The sequence below is a fragment of the Procambarus clarkii genome, chromosome 18 (assembly GCF_040958095.1).
Source record: "Procambarus clarkii isolate CNS0578487 chromosome 18, FALCON_Pclarkii_2.0, whole genome shotgun sequence".
In the NCBI taxonomy this organism is placed as follows: Eukaryota; Metazoa; Arthropoda; class Malacostraca; order Decapoda; family Cambaridae; genus Procambarus; species Procambarus clarkii.
The window spans coordinates 5,533,277-5,540,255 of record NC_091167.1 but is presented as its reverse complement, the minus strand read 5'-3'; positions in this window follow the sequence as shown (position 1 = coordinate 5,540,255).

Below are 6,979 nucleotides of genomic sequence, written 5' to 3'. Positions count from 1 at the left end.
TTCGGCATCTGTGTTTAGCTAGTTTATGTCTATGACCTCTTGTTCTTAAAGTTCCAGGTCTCAGGAAATCTTCCCTATCGATTTTATCAATTCCTGTTACTATTTTGTATGTAATGATCATATCACCTCTTTTTCTTCTGTCTTCTAGTTTTGGCATATTTAATGCCTCTAACCTCTCCTCGTAGCTCTTGCCCTTCAGTTCTGGGAGCCACTTAGTAGCATGTCTTTGCACCTTTTCCAGTTTGTTGATGTGCTTCTTAAGATATGGGCACCACACAACCGCTGCATATTCTAGCTTTGGCCTAACAAAAGTCGTGAACAATTTCTGTGTGTGTGTGTACTCACCTATTTGTACTTACCTATTTGTGCTTGCAGGATCGAGCATTGACTCTTGGATCCCGCCTTTCCAGCCATCGGTTGTTTACAGCAATGACTCCTGTCCCATTTCCCTATCATACCTAGTTTTAAAAGTATGAATAGTATTTGCTTCCACAACCTGTTCCCCATGTGCATTCCATTTTTCCACTACTCTCACGCTAAAAGAAAACTTCCTAACATCTCTGTGACTCATCTGAGTTTCCAGTTTCCACCCATGTCCCCTCGTTCTGTTATTATTACGTGTGAACATTTCATCTATTTCCACTTTGTCAATTCCCCTGAGTATTTTATATGTCCCTATCATATCTCCTCTCTCCCTTCTTTTCTCTAGTGTCGTAAGGTTCAGTTCCTTCAGCCGCTCTTCATATCCCATCCCTCGTAGCTCTGGGACAAGCCTCGTCGCAAACCTCTGAACCTTCTCCAGTTTCTTTATGTGTTTCTTCAGGTGGGGGCTCCATGATGGCGCGGCATACTCTAAGACGGGTCTCACGTAGGCAGTGTAAAGCGCCCTAAAAGCTTCCTCATTTAGGTTTCTGAATGAAGTTCTAATTTTCGCCAGTGTAGAGTACGCTGCTGTCGTTATCCTATTTATATGTGCCTCAGGAGTTAGATTAGGTGTCACATCCACTCCCAGGTCTCTTTCTCGAATCGTTACAGGTAGGCTGTTCCCCTTCATTGTGTACTGTCCCTTTGGTCTCCTATCACCTGATCCCATTTCTATAACTTTACATTTACTGGTGTTAAACTCCAGTAGCCATTTCCTTGACCATCTCTGCAACCTGTGTGTGTGTGTGTGTGTGTGTGTGTGTGTGTGTGTGTGTGTGTGTGTGTGTGTGTGTGTGTGTGTGTGTGTGTGTGTGTGTGTGTACTCACCTAGTCGTGCTTGCGGGAGTTGAGCTTTGGCTCTTTGGTCCCGTCTCTCAACAATCAACTGGTGTATAGATTCCTGAGCCTACTGGGCTCTATCATATCTGCAATTTTAACTGTATATGGAGTCAGCCTCCACCACATCACTTCCTAATGCATTCTGCATTCCAGCTGTTAACTACTCTGACACAGAAAAAGTTCTTTCTAACGTCCCTGTGGCTCATTTGGGTACTCAGTTTCCACCTGTGTCCCCTTGTTCACGTACCACCCGTGTTAACCAGTTTACCTTTATCAACCCTGTCAATTCCTCTGAGAGTTTTGTAGGTTGTGATCATGTCTCCCCTTACTCTTCTGTCTTCCAGTGTCGTGAGGTGCATTTCCCGAAGCCTTTCCTCTTAACTCATGCCTCTTAGTTCTGGGACTAGCTTAGTGGCATACCTCTGAACTTTTTCTAGCTTCGCCTTGTGCTTGACAAGGTACGGGCTCCATGCTGGGGTCGCATACTCCAGGATTGGCCTTACATATGTGGTGTACAAGATTCTGAATGATTTTTTACACAGGTTCCTGAAGGCAGTTCTGATGTTAGCCAGCCTCGCATACGCTGCAGACGTTAATCTTTTGATATAGACTTCCGGAGACAGGTTTGGTGTGATATCAACTCCCAGATCTTTCTCTCTGTCTGTTTCATGAAGGACTTCATCCCCCATTCGGTATCCAGTGTCTGGCCTCCTGTTTCCATTGCCTAGTTTCATCATAGGGTTGAACCTTAATAGCCATATGTTGGACCATTCATTAAGTCTGTCTAGGTCATCTTGTAGCCTCATACTATCTTCCTCCGTCTTAATTCTCCTCATAATTTTTGCATCAGCAAACAAAGAGAGGAATGATTCTATACCATCTGGAAGATCATTTACATATACCCTGCGGGACTCCACTGGTAACGTCTCGCCAATCTGAGACCTCTCCCCTCACAGTGACTCGCTGTCTTCTGTTACTAAGGTACTCCCCTTATCCAATGGAGTACCTTCCCTTTCACTCCTTCCTGCTTCTGTAGCTTTCGCACTAGTCTCTGGTGTGGAACTGTGTCAAAGGCTTTCTGGCATATCCAAAAATATGCAGTCTGCCCGCCCCTTTCTTTCTTCCCTGATTCTTGTTGCCTGATCGTAGAATTCAATTAATCCTGTGAGGCATGACTTGCCATCCCTGAAACCATGTTGATGTTGTGACACAAAGTTCCTTCGCTCCAGATGTTCCACTAGCTTTTTTCGCACAATTTTCTCCATTAACTTGCATGGTATGCAAGTTAGGGACACTGGCCTGTAGTTCAGTGCCTCCTGTCTATCCCCCTTCTTATATATCGGGACTACGTTTACTGTCTTCCAAATTTTTGGGAGTTCCCCTGTTACCAGTGATTTGTTATACACCATGGAGAGTGACAGGCACAGTGCTTCTGCTCCTTCGTTTAGTATCCAAGGTGATATTCCATCCGGGCCTATAGCGTTTGTCACATCGAACTCTAGCAAAAGCTTCCTTACATCCTTACTATTAATCTCAAATTCTTCTAGTGGTACCTGGTTAACTATTCCTTCCCTTATCTCTGGAACTTCTCCTTGCTCCAAATTCTCCAAGACTTCCTGGAATTTCCTATTGAGTTCCTCGCACACTTCTTTGTCGTTTGCAGTGAATATGTCAGGCCCTATCCTCAGTTTCATTACCTGTTCCTTCACTGTTGTCTTTCTCCTGATGTGGCTGTGCAGCAATATGGGTTGAGTCATAGCCTTACTTGCTATGTCGTTTTCATATTGCCCTTCTGCCTCTCTTCTTACCCTGACGTATTCATTCCTGGCTAGATAAATAAACTGTTGTTTATTTATAATTACTGAATCTACATCAAAACTAATATTTTCTTTGATGCCATATAAGGGAGTGAAACAGTAAGCCCTGAGTGTTGGGACTGGAGCAGGTCCTCTGATCAAATGGTCAGTTCAGTTCTCATTATGGCAACACTGTCCTTGCATAGTATGGCTAATGTGTGTCTCATTGTCCAGTGTGACAGTGTCACACTGGACACCTCCTATCAAATTACATTGTTGATAAGGAGTTCAGGACTTAACTAATTATAACTTCTCGGGTATTAGTACAAAGTATCATTTTTTTTTATTAAATTTCCCTGTTTTTAATCATTTCCATTTTTACTCTTGAGATGGCATCAAGCAAGCAAGGCAGAATTCCTCATATATGGATTGACAGAAGTTGAAGAACAAATGAAGAACAATGTTTCGTGTGTGTGTGAAAGCGGGGACCAGAGTCTTTCACCAAGAATAAACTACAGGAACACTTGAAAAATTTAAACATATCGTTCTTCTAAATTGCTGCAATACTTTAATAATTTTGAAAGAGCTATCAAGAAGCAGAGGCTGGCAGAGCAGAGGCAGAGAGGTACACCCATTAATACGGAAAGGGAAGGAAGGGGAGTGGCTCTACTGATGAGAAAGGAATGGAGTTTTGAGGAGATGGTTATTCCGGGCTGCGACGGGTTCGGAGACTTCATAACAGGCACCATGACGATGGGAGGACCAAGAGTAGTAGTGGCAGTGATATATAACCCTCCACCAAATGAAAGAAGACCCAGGCAAGAGTAAGACAAAAACAACTTGGCAGTTAACATTATCATTAAGAGAGCAGCCGCTGTTGTCTGTAGAAATCGATCCCATCTGCTCATCATGGAGGACTTTAATCATGTAAGGATAGACTGGGAAAACAGAGAACCACATGGAGGTGAGGAAACAAGGAGAGCAAAACTGCTGGAGGTGACGACTAGAAACTTTAAAAGTCAGCATATCAAGGATTCCACGAGAATGAGAGGCAATGATGAACCAGCAAGACTCGACCTAGTATTCACTCTGAACGATTCAGAGATAAGGGAATTCGGCCTTGAAGCCCCCGTGGGTATGAGTGATCACAGTGTACTGTTGTATGAATATCTGGTCGAAGAAGGGTTAATGTACTCAAGGAAGGGACCAGAAAGAAAGAGGCCGGCATTCTGGAAGGGAAACTATAAGGAGATGAGAAAATTCCTAACTTAAATAGCTTGGGAAACAGAGCTCAGAGGAAAGACGGTTCAAGACATGATGGACTACATCACACAGAAGTGTAAGGAGGCAGCAGACAAGTTCGTCCCAGTCCAAAAGGGAAAAAATTAAATGGAGATGAGAAACCCATGGTTTAATCAGAGTTGCAAGCTAGCAAAGCAGCTAAGTAAAAGGGCGTGGAGAAACTATTGAAACAACAGAACACTAGAGAGCAGAGAAAGATACCAGAGCGCCAGGAATGAATACGTCAGGGTGATAAGAGAGGCAATATGAAAATGACATAGCGAGCAGAAGAAAGACTCAACCCAAATTGCTGCGTAGCCACATCAGGAGGATAACAACAGTGAAGGAACAGGTAATGAAACTGAGGATAGGGGCAGAAAGATTCACTACAAACGACAAGGAAGTGTGCGAGGAACTCAATAAGAAATTCCAGGAAGTCTTCACTTCAGAGTAAGGAGAAGTCCCAGAGATAAGGGAGGGAATATCAAACCAGACACCACTAGAGGAGTTTGTGATTACCAGTGGGGAGGTGAGGAAGCATCTGCTAGATTTGGACGTGAAAAAGGCTATAGGTCCGGATGGAATCTCACCATGGATTCTAAAGGAAGGAGCAGAAGCTCTGTGCCTACCACTCTCCATGGTGTACAACAAGTCACTGGTATCAGCTGAACTGCCAAAAATTAGGAAAATGGCTAATGTAGTCCCAATATACAAGAAGGGTGATAGGCAGGAGGCACTGAACTACAGGCCAGTGTCCCTAACCTGCATACCATGCAAGATGATGGAGAAGATTGTATGAAAAAAACTAGTGGAACATCTGGAACGGAAGAACTTTGTAACACAACATCAGCATGGGTTCAAAGATGGCAAATTATGCCTAACAGGATTGAGTTCTATGACCAGGCAACAAAAATCAAACAAGAGAGAGAGGACTGGGCAGACTGCATATTTCTGGACTGCCAGAAAACTTTTCACACAGTACCACATAGGAGACTAGTGCACAAACTGGAGATGCAGGCAGGAATGAAAGGGAAGGTACTCTACTAGATAAGAGAGTACCTAAGCAACAGGACACAGCGAGTCACCGTGAGGGGTGGGGTCTCGGAGTGGCGGGAGTCCCCAGTGGAGTTCCACAGGGATCTGTCCTCGGACCTGTACTGTTTCTGATATACGTAAATGATCTCCCAGAAGGAATTGACTCGTTCCTCTCGATGTTTGTTGATGATGGAAAAATTTTGAGGAGGATCAGAACAGAGAAGGATAGTAAGAGGCTACAAGATGATCTAGACAAACTGAAGGAATGGTCCGAGAAATGCTGCTAAAGTTCAATCCAAGTAAATGTAAGGTAATGAAACTAGGAGGAGGAACTAGGAGGCCAGTCACTGGATACCGAATGGGAGATGAAGTCCTTCACGAAACGGACAGAGAGAAAGATCTGGGAGTTGATATCACGCCAAACCTGTCTCCTGAAGCCCACATCAAAAGAATAACATCAACGGCTTACGCGAGGCTGACTAACATCTGAACTGCTTTCAGAAACCTGTGTAAGGAATCCTTCAGAACCTTGTATACCACATATGTAAGACCAATCCTGGAGTATGCAGCCCCAGCATGGAGCCCGTATCTAGTCAAGCACAAGACGAATCTGGAAAAAGTTCAGAGGTATGCCACTAGGCTAGTCCCAGAACTAAGAGTCATGACTTATGAAGACAGACTAGTGAACTGCACCACACGTCGCTGGAAGACAGAAGAGTTAGGGGAGACATAATTACCACTTACAAAATTCTCAGGGGAATTGACAGGGTGGACATGGATGGATTATTTAACACGGGTGGCACACGCACAAGGGGACACAGGTGGAATCTGAGTACCCAAATGAGCACAGGGATATTAGAAAGAACTTTTTTAGTGTCAGAGTTGTTAGTAAATGGAATGCACTAGGAAGTGATGTGGTGGAGGCTGACGCCATACACAGTTTCAAATGTAGATATGATAGAGCCCAATAGGCTCAGGAATCTGTACATCAGTTGATTGACGGTTGAGAGGCGGGACCAAAGAGCCAGAGCTCAACCCCCGCAAGCACAACTAGGTGAGTTCCTGAGCAACGTTGAGTAACAAGAGCAGGAACTGAAGTGACTTAGTTGTTTACCGGAAGCAAGAAGCCACGAACAGTTGGGGAAGAACTGATCACACCGGCAGTTGTGTACATGACAGAAATCTTGTGTGGCCAGAAAGAAGCCAAGCGACTGTGCTCAGTGTCTTTGTCTGCAAGAGATGTGAAAGAGAGACTTTCCAGCTTTACAGAACATTTTGCTATTCAACTTGAGGAGACTATTGTTGTCAGTAGCAATTCGCAGCTGATGCCGTGTGTTCGCTACAGCGGTTCCGATGTAACTGAAGAAATATTTCCCTGTTCTCCACATGAGTTCAGAGCTCGATGAATTGATGTCTTCAACTAGGCGGATCTGTGGTTAAAAACACAAAGTGTTGACTAAAACTGGGTAAACTGTATTGGTCTGTGTGTGTTGATGGAGCTGCAGACATGCTGGGTCAGTGTAGCTAACATTTTGGCTAACTTTTTGGTTTGGCCAAAACGCAGGTTCCAAAAATAGAAGTTGCCCAGTATATGACCCATAGCC